At 40.4% G+C, this 18192-nt stretch overlaps 1 protein-coding gene across 1 annotated transcript in view; it reads right to left on the bottom strand.

Annotated features, from left to right (window-relative positions):
• Positions 1-15879, bottom strand: part of itgb1a (integrin, beta 1a) — a 37570-nt gene extending 21691 nt beyond the window's left edge. The window contains exon 1 of the mRNA XM_078281284.1: positions 15522-15879. The gene's annotated coding sequence lies outside the window, so the exon portion shown is untranslated. The remainder of the gene's footprint in view (positions 1-15521) is intronic.
• Positions 15880-18192: the final 2313 nt, after the last annotated feature.

The following is an 18192-nucleotide window of genomic DNA, read 5'->3' on the forward strand; positions in this document are numbered from 1 at the left end:
AGGGAGAGCACTGCAGCGCTTGAAAACCTTTTTTATACAGTCTATGTTTAAAACTCACAGAAGGTTTGTGATGCAGTCGGCTCGTAAAAATTAAATGACAATCAAAGTCATAAAAAAAAAAAAAAAGAAATTGGGAGTGAATCAAGATCGCGATTTTATAACGATTAATCGTGCAGGCCTAGCCCTGTGACTGAGCATTAAAGTAAGTTTTCTCCAGATTATTGGTGTCTTTCTAGTTACACAATTCAGTGTTTGCCCTACCATGATGGTCCAAAAATGATGTTAAAATGCAGTTAATACCGTAGAATAATGTTTAAGAAGGTTACGTTAAAAGGGTGCCGGCACCCCTAAAGCTCTGATCCTAGAATCGCCCCTGAGCGATGCTGTATTTGTAACACGCTGATTCCCACAACCCCCTTTCCCCAGTTTCTTTTAACTGATTAGTCAACTGAATCAAAACTTTATACATTTCCTTACTGTGTAAGTTTGTTTTCCTGCTAAATTTAAAGTGCTCATATTATGCTCATTTTCATGTTCATAATTGTATTTAGAGGTTGTACCAGAATAGGTTTCCATATTTTTGTTGTGCTGCACATTGCTGCAGCTCCTCTTTTCACCCTGTGTGTTGAGCTCTCTGTTTCAGCTACAGAGTGAGACATCACACTTCTGTTCCATCTTTGTTGGGAGTCGCACATGCGCAGTACCTAGGTAAGGACTACTAGCCAGTCAGAAGCAGAGTATGAGGGAGAGCCATGCTAGCAGCTAGGCGAGCATTATAACGTGTTACAAAGTGACCACGTTTGTCTCTGAAGTAAAGGCTGGACTACAACAGAGCTGTTTGGAGCAGTTTGTGAACAGTGTTTTCTGTTGGAGATGGTAAGTCCCTCTCGGGTGGACTTTGTGCTTTTTCACTTTGTAAACCTATAATGTGCACAAAAAAAGATATATAACATAATAAAGGAAAGGGGAAAAGCCAAAAAGCATAATATGAGCACTTTAAGACTTAATTTTCTTCTTGTTTAGATGCTTCAACTAAGTAGAGCACGGACATCCACTTTAATGGCTGGTTTTGCTGAAAAGTCCCTAACACTAACTCGTCTGCTCCTGCTGTTTGTGTTTCTGGACATCAGCCTGATATCTGCAGACAGCTGGCTAGCTAGTGTTAGCTACCAACTGGTAGAAACAGACTGAACCGAACAGAACCCACACACAATGTTCCATGAACGCCCACGGCTTCACCTCTTATAACCATAGATGATGATTACCAAATGATCTGTAAACCTTTAAGAAATCAGTTGAAAACAATATTTCTATAATATTTGGATGGGAATTATAAAGTTGCAACTGATTATTAGTATTATTACCATTTTAATAAGAAAAAAATGATACGGTTGTTTTTGGAGCAAAAGAGGAACTGTTAACTTCTTATACTGCACTGTCAATTGTACTCTCGTCTTTTATCTAGTGGTATTTTTGAACAGATACGACATATTTCTGAGAATTTCTCCAACATGGGTGTGACAGAGGATTTTATGATAAAATCTAAAGGAAAAAAGGATTTTGCAAAGTTTGCCTGATTAAACTAAGCCTTATAGCGACGGCTATATTGTAGGTAAAGAGAAGTACTTCCACTATTGTTATGGGTAACAGGAGTACAAAGCCACATGTTCCTGCGGGGGACGTGGTGGAAGAGATGGTAAAGAAATATGGTCCTGCCTGGTTTTTTTTTTGTTGTTTTTTGTTGTTTTTTTTAAATTTATTTTTAATTTATTTATTTTTATCGTTTTTAACTGCTCTTTAATGTTTTATGTAAAGCACTTTGAATTGCCCTGTTGCTGAAATGTGCTGTACAAATAAAGCTTCCTTTATTTAGATTAGACTATTGTCAGTGTACAAATATTTAAATAATCATCTCTTTTATGGATCACCAAAAAAACCATGTATTAATTAACCACCACGTATTAATTAACTAATTATTATAAGCATTAGCCTACTTGCAACTTTATAATAGCATCTAAATAATAATTGCTAACGGCTTGAATGTAACGGACGTTCATTAATGTCAAAAAGTTACGCACTAAAGCTTTAATAGAGCGAAACAAACCTTAGATGTGAAGGGGATATACTTTCCCTTATACTGAGCCGCGTTTGCATTGCAATACTTTTTTGCAAGTACTAAGTAAGCACTGCCATGAATAATGACCGGCAGAGTCAGGGAGCTAGACACAGTAAAGCAGTAAAGAAGCTGGCGGCTCAGAGTCACAGCGCTCTTTGTAGGAGAAGGTCTGGACTTCCCTCGCTAAGAATGACTGTTATTCTCTGGCCGTGAAAAGAAGGAATGGAAAAGAAGGAAAAACAGGAAAGGGCGGTGCACAACTCGGGAGGGGAAAGGGTATGCTTGAAGTCCAAGGGATTGGAACTAACAGACTCTCCTCGCCTCTGCTGAGTTAGCCATTTAGTCATTCCTAAACGTGCCTCCCCCATTTCTACAGTATTAGTCTGGTTGTTTAGGCCTTTTCAATGTAAATACAATATTAATGAGCTAATTTAGTAAAGGCAACTAAGTGAAAATGAACAGGTCCGCACGGCTAAACTATTTTAGACTTATAGACTTTGAAGGATCTAGAGTTCAGTTCATATTTAATTAAATCATTCCAAGAGGCATTCAGTCCCTCCACTGTTGTCTGTGAAGTATCTCTGGCATCCTTTCCTCCCATCCTCCTTCTTTCTCCCCCTTGTTTCCTCTCCCACTCTCCTTCTCTGTCTCCCTGCTCCGTCAAACCACCCACACAATTGCTCAGTTCACTCCCTCCACTGTGAGCCACGCCAAACCAGTGGCCCCTTGACTTCGCATAACCTTCAAACAGCGCAGAGAGGAACATGTCTGAGCTGAGATGTACAAGCCGCCCGACAGAACCGCAGGAGAATGCCAAACAGTGTCTGTCTGTGTCTCTGTCTAACCCCCCCCCCCCCCCACCATCCGGAGGACCCTCTCATAGCAGACAAAAGCAATGAATCAGACTGCCCTCTGAGACCATGACAGAGGCTCTGATCCTTCAAATGTTCCCACTCACCGTTCCCTTTTTGCCAGAAGAGCCTCCGTGTGATAAGTAATACTAATGAGGCAAATGTTGATGTCTTTAATGGTTTGGTGCTTCTTCTACGGGCCGACAATCCAATGTGATTTTTCCACAAAAGAAAAAAAGAAAAAAAAAAAAGAAGAGAAAAATACTCCAGGAGAAAGGAATGAAGACACAAATGCCGAGAAGAAAATGTCATCATAGTTTTCACATTACATGAGCTTTCCGGTTTCTTCAATAGAAGACCCGTTGTCAGATATAAGGAAAAGTGATAGATATTGAACAGCTAGGAGTTGGAGTGGAACTTGCGAGCAAGGAGAAGCGATGCCACAGAGTTTCCATCAAGTCTGATTCAGTCGGCCATCCTTTATTTTTAGCCTTGAAGAAATATACACAGATGTTAATGACTTAGGCTTCTATTTCTGTTTTCACATTTCGAGATTTAGGGAACTAGAATGATAAAAACTACTCTGCACAGTTGTGAAAAATAGCTATCAAGATAGAAGGTGCTAATGTCAGCACCGAGAGGACCTTAAACATATTTTACAAAATTTCTAACACAGATAAGACATGCAAAGTAACACTCTGAGTGTGATGAGGCATTGCAATGAGCAATATTTAACATTTGCTGAACCAATAAGTTCAGAAGTAACAATCACAGGATAATAGCGCATTTGATTTGGAATTCATTCATTAAATGTTTATCAGTGACCTGTTTAAAAAAAACGGAATTTTTATTTTTACGGAAGCACAAGTAGAGGCAGGGCTCGACAGTAACAGTTGCCCGGTTGCCCTTGGCAACCAGATTGAGTCAATTGGCAACCATTTCGTGGCCTCTGGTTGCCCCCTTTGGCAACCACCTGTTCAATATGTGTTTTTTTTTTTGTTTTTTAAATATAAAAACAAATCAAAACTTACAAAAGTGGAAAATCTTATTTCAAAAGAAGTCAATATTTTATTTGGTTGTCTCCATAAAGTTTAAACACTACGTTCGTGCGCAATACAACATTTCAGCTGTCGTGCGACCGCCTTGCCGTGAAAACATACAGGCGTTCACGTTAACGGCGCATGCTAAAATCCGGTGCTAATATGGCACCGGTGCCCGGTATCAACCAGACGGAATAGCAACGTAGATTTCGGTGCCACCTAAATGTCTGCCCTGCTCTCTGATGCTCTGAAACCGACGTTAGAGGCAACAGAAACCTCGCTGCGTGTCACGCTAGTAAACACTAATAAGGTAACGTTAGCCTACCATTAGCAACAGTAGTAACTGGTTAAAGTGTGACTGTATTTCACTGTAGATCAGGGGTTTTCAACATTCGTTAAGCCAAGGACCCCTTAACTGAAAGAGAGACAGAGCAGGGACCTCCTATACATATATTGTATAAAATGAAGTAGAATATTAAACTGGGCCTACAATAACGTGTAGGGCGACCTAAAGCCTTTATAAATACCTCTTCAATGCATAGATTACTAAGCTATTCAAATAATTGTTGCCATGATTTTATAAATCATGTTTTAATGTTAAACATACATCTGTGGATGACTACCTTAGTGATTATCTTACCTGTAGGCCAGTAAGCCTATCATCAATGGATTTTTCCCACAAATAGGCTGATTTGTATTTGCTAATAATATGTTAGATTCATGTTATGACATTTTAGTCTTTTTTCTAAACTTAAAAAACTAAGGATAATTTGGCGGCCCACCTGCAGTAACTCTGAGGACCCCCTAGGGGTCCCGGACCCCCTGTTGAAGATCCCTGCTGTAGGAAGGTACAACCGTCTGCCGCTAAAGCTATGAGCTAATAGACACAAACTAGCACTATGGTCACTGCTGTTGTCAGAAAAACAACACAGATGGGACTAAATGTTGCGTTTATTTAAAACTGGTAAACCTTGTGGTGCATTCAAAGTTATTGTAAAATTCCGTGATGCGAACCGTGAGTTTTGTGATCCGTTGCACCCTTATTTGAGAGGGATGGGAAAATATATTGCAAGCTATTATCTCATTGTTTCATAATTAAAATGTGTGGTATAGTTACATAAGAAATGAGTTGCTCCAAATATAGGCAGTTTAAATGGCATGGCAACCGTATTGTCAATTTCCAAGCCGGCAACCAAGGTACCTTTAAAAAGTTAGTGTTGAGCCCTGTAGAGGGATAATTAAGGCAGCAAACTGTAATGCCGTTACAGAGGAAATAGCTGTTTAAAGTTTGCCAACATTAGCCACCAGATATAAGTTGTTTTGCACGAGTCCCTGTTACCCAGAATCTCTACAAAAGCGAGTGCAAAGTAAGCCCAAGCTATGGAGCAACAATAGCCACATTAAATTATGGGAATATGCCAGATAAAGAAAAAAAAAAACACAATTTCCCTTTAAGCCTGCAGCGGCAAATCCCACGGGTGTACTGAACTCAGCAAGAGTGTGGTTTATTGCTTATGTAATCTCCTTTTAAAAGTTACATTATCTTGCTTCAATGCTTAAAATGGTGAAATGTCATTGTGTTAAAATATTTAGCTGAAATGAAATGTTGTTACAAGTGGTCTAAATGTTTTTTTTTGTTTTTTTATTCAGGACATACCGTATGAAAAGTGTTAATCGGGTATTTTAAACCAAAATGGTTCAGCTAGGGACCCATAATCATTCACTCTGTAATAGTTTAACAGAATAATGGGGGTAGTAGCTATGGCCTAAATGCCAGCTTTATGAGTAGCTTAACAGACAGCTTGTTGCTGCTCTTGAAGATTATGCTCTACTTTCCCCTTGTATGAAGGAGGCTAAAGATATATCTCTGGGGAAGGGGGGAGGGGGGGCTACTGCCTTGCAAGGACTTTCTAACTTTTCCAGTCAGAAAAATCAATAACATTTAAGCAGTTCTGGTTTCTTATCGTATCGTATCAATACATTCCAATTGAATAGGGTTCCCATCTCATCATGTCCTCCCACAGCAATTCAGTAGAAACATTTGAGGCAAAAACCACAACCTTTGGGGGAGGGCCAAGTCCATATCACTATTCAGGGCTCCATCTCTGTGTTGAAAATAGCTGTGCAGTGCTAACAAGTTATTTCTGACTCGTCTTCCCCACCTGGCCTCTGCAATCACTCCAAAAGGTGGACTAAATCACAGGAGACACAAAAACAAATCTGCCTCAACCCCATAGAGACATGGAAAACCTCCAACTAACCTTGTGGTAATATAAATGGCAACATTTCAGTGTGCCATTCTTGGAAATGTGTTCCACACAATTAAATCGCTCCAATACTGTTATACTGTTGCATTTTAGAAGTAAACTTGACAGTAGACCAGCTTTGCTCAGGCATCTGTAAAAGCTGACATTTTTGGGGAGCCATCTGTTTGACCGTTTATGGTGATCCTCTGAAAGCAGACCTAGATATGGACAGAGAACATTGCATTTTTACCACCAACCACCAGGCTAATATGTAGGCTATTTATGTAGGTTTTCAGGGATCTTGTGGGGTTGCCTGGCTGTGACACTGTGAGCCGAGGGCTCCGTCTGCAAAGCTGGGATCTGCTGTACAGTAAGCCTCCTTGTTTTTGCTGAGTCGGCCCTTCCTTTGCTGAAACAAAGGAAGCTCAACTGGATCACACAGGAAGCTTGTATCGTGGTGCCTGGGAAACCAGCCAATTTTTTCTCTTGAAGCCATAAAGATGACATAGTTGGCATTCAATTGAGAAAGGAAAAGAACGACAGACAGGGAGAGAGAGGGCCAGACTGCCTTGTTACAGAGAGTCAAAAATGCTGTGAGCTGCCAAAACAGCAGCATATTGTCTCTGTGAATCAGGCGTGTCTGATTCCTAAACCTAAACCAGTCGGGCCATCACTGTAATCTAAGCTCTGGGAAAAGTTAAACAAGCCTGAAAACCGCTTAACATAATGCTAGTAGCACAGCCAAACGACCTCCCTGTATATCAATAAACAGCTGTTGTCACAGATGTTCATTCTCTGGGCCGATCTACAAAAATCAGCGCAGCACCTGCATCGCTAAGACAGTGAAAGCAATAATTTAGATACATGACAGCAGTGTGCAGTGTCAGATAAATATTTACAGCAGTGAGGTGATTATTCAACAGTCTGTGGGGATGGAGACAAGGAGAAAGACCAGAGCTAATGGGCCCAAGAGCCTGTATCTGCTAAAGATAAATTACCAGACGTACCGTTAGTACAGTACATTGGCTGTTTGATGGTGAATAAAACCAAACAGTCCAGAAAATTCCCTTAGCTTTCTGTCTCAACACACCTTGACAGTCTGCAGAGCATGCCATAGATATATATATATATATATATATAGATATAGATATATATATTTTAGGGCTGTCAACGTTAACGCGTTAATCGCGATGCGATTAAGGCCCGACGCGATGCGATTTTTTTTTTCTTTTTTTAAATTTTTTTTTAATCACATGCCGGCATTTATTAATGTATTTTACACTTCACTCGGCTTTGCGTCGTGCCTAACAGGCTACTATTTTGACCCTTTGCAGCACCGTTACTTATCATCAAGCTGCCACTTCCTCCTAACACATCCTGCTGCTGCAGGCTGCAGGCATGATGGAGAAACACAGCAGCAATAACTCTGAATGGAGCTTTTTATTTTCCAAAACTCCATTGTGTAAAGCCGAATTAAAATATCACCGAAGCACGTCAAGCTTGAGCTACCACCTACGGAGCTAAGCATAGTAGTACAGTTAACGTGACGCTACCCGCTAGCGGGCTAAACGGGTGGCAACTAACTGCAGACCTGTCAGCATCGTAGAGGACTCGGGTCTTAAAGACGTACTACGGCTGGCATGTTCTGACCTGTCTCGTTGCCGTCGAGGGGGACAGCAGTTTTCACGGATACACAGCCTGTACGACACGGAGAAAGCAGCCACACTGGAACTGCTGCAAGGTGCTGCAAACGCTGTCTCATTAACTGGTGATCACTGGACGTCAGTGAGGAATCAACATTATTCAGGAGTTACTGAACACTAGATTGACTCTGGTAAGGATAGGGATTTTTAGTTTTTTAGTTAGGTACTCGGAGGAATTGTGCAATAATGACAGATTCACACATTTTTCTTTTGTTTACAGTAAATAAATAATTACAAATCTTAAAGTCAAGTTCATAAAGTCACTTTCTTTGCATTCATTTGATTCCCAATCAAGATACACTGGTAAGAATTGCTTTCCACTGTTAATATGTACTTAAAAACTGTTCTGAAATGCAAAATAATAGAATTTTAATCATGTGATAAAATATGAGATTAATCGCGATTAACTATAGAACTTCAGCGATTAATCGTGATTAAAAAAATGTAATCGTTTGACAGCCCTAATATATATATATTGACTATATATAAAATCGATACAGCATAGTATCGCGATACTGTATCAATACACAGACGCCAAGTATCAATCTATTATTATATATGTGTCGGTCAGTTTGTCTGCTTGACAATCTAATTAGGCAGAAATAAAATTGAAGTGAGATGAACAAACAGAGACATTTATCTTTTTAGATAAAACAGATGTTGACAGAATTTCCTTTTGGGGACATAAACTGAAATTGGGAAACATTTGAAGTTGGAAAAAAGGTCATAAATTGCAATACATAGCAGAATATTGCAATATGTTTAAAATCGCAATAGTATCGTATCGTGACATAAGTATCGTGATGATATCGTATCGTGAGGCCTCTGGTGATTCCCACCCCTACTAAATGCTAATGTCAGCATGCTAACATGCTCACAAGCACAATGCTAAACATGCTGATATTTAGCATGTATAACATTTACTTTACTCACTATTTTAATTTTGCATGGTAGCGTGCTAACATTGGCTAATTAGCACTACACACAAAGTACAGCTGAGGCTGATGGCATTATCATGTCATGCTAGTTCTGCAGGTAACTTGGTCATACACCAAAGTATTTCACCTGATGATGCCTGTAGATAAGAGGTTAAGGCGTCACTAAGTTATTACAGTTCACCCTGAGGGGGAAATTAATGGGTTTACCAAATGCTATGACAACCCATCCAACAGTCGAGGCATTTCACTCAAAACCACAAATGTGAGCTTCATTGTAACGCGAGTGGAAACGTCAGGCGAAAACCAGCCACGTCATTTTTTTTGTGAGAACAGCAGCACAAAGGGCAAACTGTAGAGTATACCAGCTGTCCAACAGAAGCTAACAGGTCACAGAGACTATGTGGAAACGGCTGCATTAAGTCCTAGGCTGTTCTGTTTTTCGCTACACAGACAGATATGTCAAAGTTTGGTCTTAATTTGATTTGAACCCAGCAGTAGGCCAGCTGTGGACACCTTTGCTGCCTTCCTGCGGAGGCCCTAATGCTCGAAAACTGGCACATTAATGACACTCAGATGTCTTTCATTAGGCCTCAGACCTAACACTTGAACTAGAGGACCTCCATTTCCGCTGCCATGGGAGAGTGAAAACTGCAGAGCTTAAACAGTAAGCACTCCACAGTTGCATGCATTTCCTCTTGGGAACAGTAGAGGAATATCTGTCATGTTTAATTCTCAAGGCCTTCTTAGAGGCCACTGACTGAACATCATGTTCTTAAACTGTGTTTGAGCTCTGCTGTATCACGTAATCAGAACTCTAATCGTTAATGTATGTTTGTTTTTTTATAAATGTGGACCCCAGGAAGACTAGCTGTGCTTAAGGGCACAGCTAATGGGGATCCTGTAATAAAGAAAACTAAATAGACTTACTTTAGTGAATGTTCCCCGCTATACAACTGTCAGTCTTGATGTCTCTGACCTGTACAGCTGGTGTTGAATAGAAATGAGTGAATTAGAGATCACGTTGTTCCTACATTTTGTTTTAAATGTGGTATTGAGGTCCTGACATGCTGCTTGCGATACGCCGCATCAGTCTGCCTCAATTTCAGATACTTGTGTTTGTTTCTGTGGAGTTCCTCTCCAATTCACTTAGATTGTAAAGCAGCTTAGATTTAGATTTTAAAGCAGGAGGTGATGTAAAGCCATTAAGGGTAAGAACTAACTTAAACTACGTCCCTTGTATCAGTCAGGGGTCGTGTTTTGCAGATTATCTGTATCGGCGTTATATTTGCCTAATAACCGATAAAGTTAATTATTAAAAAGTGGTCTACTTTGGCTCGGCTACAGCTCTGTGTCTGTCCCTCTGCTTTGGTTTCACTCACCACTGACTTAATGCCCCCCCCCCACAACACTATCTGACTCTCTGTTACTGGGTACTACGTTCAAAGTTTCTCATTTATTAAATAATTGCTTAATTCATCGAAACAAAGTTTTGTGTTGGATTTTGTAACATTCCAAAATCTTAATTTTGACTTAAAGATTTTCATTTTCACTGTATATGCATATCGGTTCCAAATATCTGTTATCGGTTCCATTAACTACTAATAATTGGTATCGCTATCGGCCTTAAAAAAACTGTATCGGTCGATCCCCACTTGGGAACAGTTGGGAAGAGTTAGTTCCTTTTAAGTATTATATCAAACTAAAAAGATGTTTGTATTTTGGTTTACCTACGAGTGTCTAGTCAAACTTACTGTATCATGCTCAACAGTTTGTGGTGGGAATGATGTCACCTCAATTTAATTAAATAATGGCCTGGTTCTGTCAGAACAATCAACTCATTATCAAGCTGCATCGCACATAAATAGAGGAATTTCCAAGTGCAATGAGTAGCTTTAAAGAAGCCCATCTATGAAGCCACAGTACTATAATGTGTTTCTGTCTCTGAACTGCTGGTGACTCACTTAACACCCCTGAGATGGCAGCGGCTAACAGACCACGTTCACAGAGACAGAGAACAGTGTTTGCATTGTATTGGTCCTTGTGTTCATGCATATAGGTCACTGAGGGGCGGCACATGGGGAACTGATCATATGCTCAGTAAATAAAGATATATAAAGACAAATTGTGATGTCAAAATATTAAAACAAGAACATTTTCAAGATAAGGCTTAGATACTGTAATATATGTGATATAGTACAATTTGTATACTGTAATACTACTTAAGAATTAGCTAAATAAACTGACTAACAATGCTGTCAATGATGTCCTTCACATTTCAGGTTTTATGTTGACATGACATGTTAAAATGATACATTATACTTATCAAAAACTAAATAAACTAGGGTTGATAATGTTTCTTTTTTTTTTTCCTTTCAATACTACTGCTGTTACGGTACTTGAGTTTCAGTAATACCGCAATTATTCTTTCTATAGTAACTTATTTTGAGTAATATAAACATTAGAGCTAAAACTATTAATTGATATCTTTGGGTTTTTGAACTGTTGGACAGACATAACAAGCCATTTGAAGACGTCACCTTGGGCTCTGGGAAATTGAAATGGGTTAGGGTCATATAATCATAATCATAGATCAGCGATCTACATCTGGGAGCACGACGCAGAAAGTCTAGCATGTCTGAATTCTTTTGTCTTTTTCTGCCTAGTGTGAGATATGCTATGACGTGTTCCTTGACGTTGACCAATAGGAAGAGAGAGTGCTTGCCCCCTCTCTGGCGCACGTATGTAAACATGGCGAAAAGAAGGAGAGACGCTACTGCTGGCGCTGTCCGATGGAGCAATGAGTCAGAGAAAAGATACACACATTGCCCATATCATGGATGTATATAGGCTTCTTTTTGTTAACGCCCCGCTTCCCAGCATTGCACGCTAGTGGGCTAGCCGCTAGCAGTCGACAGTTTCTTTTCACTGACCACTGACAAGCAAAGAAAACAGTCCACACCCTCCTACGACCGAGATGGCTGCACCTGATTGGACGAACGCCCAGATTTCAAAACCAGACCGTTATGGTGGCTCGTTTGGAAAAAAGATTTCTTATTTTACCATTAATAGTTCACCGAAATGTTTTTCTGAAAACGGTCGGTTTTAAACTTTTTCGGGAGTTTTTGAGAGGCTGCTGCTCCTCCAAAGCGGCGACCTATGAACTTGCGCGTGATCTTGACGACTGCACGCGATAATCGGTCTGGAGGCTGGTCGGTGTCATACTTGTAGTGTTGCCACTCTTCCGTCCAAGACACAGCAAGAATGTATGGCACTATGTCCGTCTAGTGTGACATAGTGACTGTCGTGAAAGACAAAACAATTGTGTAGTCTAATCCTGGTATAAATCCAGCTGGGGACTTTTGCTGTATGTTGTCCCACGTTCTTCATTTACTGTCAACTCTCTACTGTCTCCTTTCTAATAATGGCAGAAATGTCAAAAAATGCATTAAAAAAAACCCGTATTCCATACTGTGCATACTGTGTCTAATTTGTACCAACAAAGTATTAAGGTTAGATACCCAGTCCCAATTTTCTATTGGATTATAATGACCAATTATCTGATTACAGCTATGTTATTGGAAGTGTTGGCGTAAGTCAGACAAGCCGGCGTTCATGTTAGTGAATAAAGCCACATCTCTAAACAAACTCTTTATATCCTTGAAGTGAGTTGTTTTGTGAATGAAAGGCACATAAAAGAAGTTTCTTTTCAGACTGTTAGGCCCTCACATTTACACCTTCACACTGTCACAATAATGAACACAGTATGGCAGAACTTGCCTGCTACTATTTACTACCAACATAACATGTTTAGCCTCGTTTTCTCAGCAGACCTTGGCAAGCAGAGGTCAGCTGTAACCATGCCACTCCTCACAGGCTGTTTTTAGAAGCAAGAGGCCGCCCACAAAAGGCCCAAAAGTGTATTTGAGCCCAGTGTGGAGAGAAAGAGTGAATAGAGAAGAGCAAAGGCAAAAGTGTTGGCTAAAAGCAGCTCTGGAGGTCACAGACCAAAACCAAGAGCAAGGGCCACCCCGCAATCTAGCTGCAAAAATAGACACATTTTCAGAAGAATATAACAGAACAAAAGCAGCAAAGGACATGATTGTGTTGCACAGAAAATAGTCAATATAGTCCCAAGTCAATATCTGCCTAGGAAATCGTCTAGTCTTAATCTGCATTGCTATTTGTACTCGTTGTGAATACGCAGGTCACAAGAAGTAATTAGGTTGTTTTTTTGTTGTTGTTGGCTCACTTTTACTCACGACATGCTAACCGGCAACATAGGATTCCATTCACTACACTAAGCTAGCGGCGGTGCTGCCGGACTAAGACAATGCATGCACTGAGACAAAAAATGCGTTTTCCCACCTACATAAATATAGAGGAGACGGTGAATAACCCTATTTCAGTCCCTCCAGAAAACACGATTATGCGATCGCATAATTCAATGCATGATCAGCCGAAGTCGGCATATTTGGGCGGGGGCCGCGGTTTTTTCAAATACGCCGCACTTTCGCCGCATAAATTGCCGACTTGCGCGCAAAATATGCGGGGCTTGCATGATTTCATAATCCCCGCATTTTCGTTGCAAAAAAAGTCACAAATATCTTAGCAGAAAGTTGAAAAATGTTGCGTTTGCTTCACACAAGAGCAGCCATTTTCCCCTGTCGCCATGGGAACGTTACGGAGTGACGTAATTACGCGACGTGAACATCATCGAAAAGCTGCAGACCCCGCGATGAAGCCACGATGAAACCGCAGTTTTTGCAAGTTCCCGCATATCCCATCGCATTTTTTAAGAAAACGTGACGCATAATCAAGGAGTTTTGCCCGCAACAATCACGAAAAAACTTTTTCTGGAAGAACTGATATTTCAACAAACGGTGGCGTGTTCCTTTAAATTACCTACTCAATTAATCAATGTTCCTATCCTAACTTAAGTTAGGATTTGCTTCTAATAATCCTATTTTACACTCTTCCTTTCTTAACTTAAGACTTAAGATGGACGTTTCTGTAATACAGCCCCTGGACTTTAAATGACCGTATGGTTTAAGAAACCTAGGAAAGACTGCAGAGGTTTGTGCTGTTGGTCGGGCATGCGGTTCAGAGCCCAACAAATCACAGATTACTGCTCTTCAGGGATCATCAGTTGTGGACCTACTTTCAGACGTGCAGGGATAAGTGTGTGCGCATGTGTGTTCATGTGATGGAGGTAAATGGCTGTAACAGGCGATTATTTGTACCACCTTACGCCTCGGAGCCTGAGATCTCCCCCTCTGGCACAAAGCATGTGGCGGGGAGGCGAATCATACACATTCATCACTTCTGTCCCATAGGAACACACACACACACACACACACACACACACACACACACACACAGAAAATCACAAAGTGCATATTCATCACTTACGACTGGAGGGGACAAGTTCGCCCATAAGGTGCACGTCACTCACCGACAAAAAACAACAACAACACACGCGTGAAATGTCACATGTCTAGGAGAAAGGCCTGGGTGTGGCTCTCTGGGTGCACTAAGTGACCTCGTAAATCAGGTGGGAGCCAGCAGCAGCTGTTCCCCGGGGGCCTGAGGTCACATCCATTCAGCTACTGGCTCCGATACCGTCTTCCAACTCCCCCACTGTCCTACATTTACCCTCCTCCTCAATTAGCCCCCCCCCTCCTTACTGTTCTTCCTCCACCCCCTTTGCCTTCCATATCGCCTTCAGACATCCTCTCTTTCCCTCAGCCCTTCCCTCCCTTCCTGCCTCCATTTCCCTGATTAAAACTGATGCCTAGGCTCTCCAGCTACTGTAGAGTCAGCACGGTCATAGCTGTATTCATGAGGCCCTCATCCTCCTGCTCTCTTTCAGATGAAATGAGGGGGTCCTCTGCTTGATCCAATTAATGGATGCTGTTTAGACCATCAATCACACACTGCATGGGCAATAACAAGCATCAAGGTTTTCATGGTCTATCAGAAAGCTACTGTTTCTGATGTCTTTGTCCTACTAAACACATTCATACCTCTGCTTCTGGTTTTCTACAGAAGGTTTTAGGATTTACTTCATTCTGTCTCTTTGGACGTCAGAGAGGCATGCCTCAACAGTTTCACCCTCCATCCCTGATCGTCTCTCTCCGTCTGGGCTGACAGTTGTCTGTATTTCATGTCAAGTGATCCTTGCCTAATTCAAATGGATCATGTGAGATCACTTGTTGAAGCCCTCTCATCTGACCATCTACATTAAATGTGCAAGCCTGTTGCATCTGATCCCGAAGAAATGAATGGGTGTAGCCTAGTTCACAATATCCAAAGCAGATAAGTGTATTGATTCCACTAAAAACCACACACACACACACACACACACACACACACACCTTAACTTTTAATAGTGATAGGCTACCTAACATAGCCCATAAACTCAAAGCCATTTTTGAGTGCCATATTATTACTATCAACATTAAAAAGTGATAGAAAATGCCCCAAAGTAGGGCTACCATTGAGCACTACAAACATAATACAAACCCCTACAAAAATATGATGGCCTATTATATAAAGTGCTATTTTTTTTTAGGCTGAGATAAAAAACCAAAACAAAAAAAACAATCAAATATGAGTACATTTATTTACCTTGGCGCTGTGGTGAATTTCCACGACAACATACAGAAGAAGTAAGCTAGCTTCTCTTCCCCAGCACCCAGTGATGATGATCCGCTACACAGACAGCGGCAGCAACTCTCTGTCCTGTTGGCACCGGGGGCCACTTTCTCCTCCGAAAAAGTCACCGTAGATTTCCCCTGCTACTCATTCCAGCCTCAACTTCCCTCTACAGAGAAAACGTATACATTTTATATTAAAACCAAATGCGGGAACAGTTTGGTAGCTGGAGAATGAAACAAAATCCCAGCAGCGTCTGAGTGGACCTCTCTTCCCCAGTCTAATGAGGGGAAAGCGGAGAGGCAGAACCGCAGAGCTCCGCTCCTCTTGCCCAAACCATGGATGTATAAAAATAACGCCCAAACTACACAGTGTAACAGAGACCGTTTCCGGTTACAACCTTCAAAATAAAACAGAACATTGGATGTCGTGTTTGAAAGCCTACCGTACTTTTTAAATATCTGACTAGAATTAATTTTTAACCATAAATATGTGAGGTTTATATGTGCCCAGACGTATAAGCCTTAATTCTACATAGCAAACACCCTAAAATATGTTCCAATGATACAGCTACTGTTACACATATGCACTTTAAAAATAAATATACACAGTGCTCAGCATAAGTGAATACACCCATGCCAAAGTTGACTAAAAAGAGGAATAAAAAATCATCTTTTCGAAATTGATCTTAATGCCTTAATTAAAAAAATGAGAAAAAATCCAACCTTTAAGGACACCAATTTTCTTTGTGAATGAATAATGTATCGTAAATAAATAAATAAATGTTCTTCCTTAAAATACAGAGGACATAAGTATAGACACCCCTATATTAAATTCCCATAGAGACAGGCAGATTTTTATTTTGAAAGGCCAGTTATTTCATGGATCCAGCATACTATGCATCCTGATAAAGTTCCCTTGGCCTTTGGAATTAAAATAGCCCCACATCATCACATCCCCTTCACCATACCTAGAGATTGACATGGTTTTATTTCAGTTAGCCTAATAGCTGGTTTGATTTGCATTGAGAGATGATTTTATGGAAAGTACCCCATGCCAATCTCTAGGTATGGTGAAGGGTATGTGATGATGTGTGCTTTTTGGTCAACTTTAGCATGGGTGCATGCTGAGCACTTTAGACTGAAATTATACTGTATAGGATGCTTGGTAAACAATCACATCAGAGAGGGTATACAGATAAGAGAATGCACACACAATAAAGGCTTAAAACCTTCAACCTTAAACGTAGAAAGAAATAACTGGAACCTTCTGATAATTTATGCAGACAGACACACACACTGTATATTCATTATTTAGCTACTGTCAAATGTTTAGAAATGGATGACATTTCAAGTACTTTTACTTTGAAGTCAGCTATTCTTTTCCTGTTTCATTTTGGCTTAATGTTGCTGACTTAATGCAGCTCAAGTCTGGACTCTTGCTTACGTCATTGCTAGAGGACACCCCCACTCACATAATTGCCTATTTATATAGATCTATGCTGGCAATATGTCTATTCAATGTTAGATCAATCTGTAACTCCATCAAAATGGATATCTGTCATTGGCCTCATCATCCAAGTACTGCTTTTATTTTATTTATTATTTTATTACATATATACAGAAACAACGGTAATGCAAGAACAAGACTGTCGTGTTGTAATGTAAGCATTTATGCACATTTCTGTGCTGACATCTAACTTAAAGCTACAGTGCATAGTTTCTGTCTCCCCCATGAGGAATTCTAAGTAATGACAACAACACTGTCTGCGCATCCACATGATACAAGCCCTCCGTGATCGCACACCGCCCCCACCCCTCCTCCACACAGTTGCTAGTAGCCAAGGAGGACACGGAGGATTAAAAAAACATGAAGGACTCTTCAGAGGAGGTAATTATCTTCAATTGAGCTTCTGCACGGGAAAGTCACCGGACGCCACAGTCTTCTGAACATAGCGATACTGAGAAATACAGAGAGAGTTGTGTGATTAACTCATTTGGCAATGGATTGAAAGGAACGGTCCTTCATTAATATCAAAAGGTTACGCACTAAAGCTTTAACAATAAAACAAACAAGTTATATTAAAGTTAGATTGTTTAAGCACCTCTGACTGTTTTCTGTTTGCCCCCATGATGCTTTGATGTGTCATTAGTATTTACCACAAAAACATGAAGAAAATCCAGCCCAACCCTCAGAATAACAGTCTGTGTAAAACACTTTAGTGCAGACTGTAGTTATTTAAACCACAAGTTTAATCACCAACCTAATTGTTACTTGCATTAGTAAAGTTGGTCTCATACCTGGAATTTAATGAATGAATTAAGTACAGCCTTCTTGCATTTAAAGTGACATTGCTCATAATTGCTACAGATGGAAACGTTTCAAATAATTTAGGTCGTTTCTTCTTTTTTTTTTTTTTCAGAAAACAGAAAACACACCTTGCCTAGTCACTCTCCTCTAATTCTCGTGGCGCTGAGGTCATTAGGTCTGATATTTGTGCTGCTGCACTTTTCCATAGGTTGATAGTTGATGATTTAGCTTTGTTAATCCTTGCTGTAGAGAGCTCAAGCATAACTATGTCCAGAAAATACACCAACCACTGATTTTTTTTTTCTTCACAAAGTGAGTGGGGGAGGGGAGCCAG

Source organism: Sander vitreus, chromosome 22 (assembly GCF_031162955.1).
Source record: "Sander vitreus isolate 19-12246 chromosome 22, sanVit1, whole genome shotgun sequence".
Taxonomy (NCBI): Eukaryota; Metazoa; Chordata; class Actinopteri; order Perciformes; family Percidae; genus Sander; species Sander vitreus.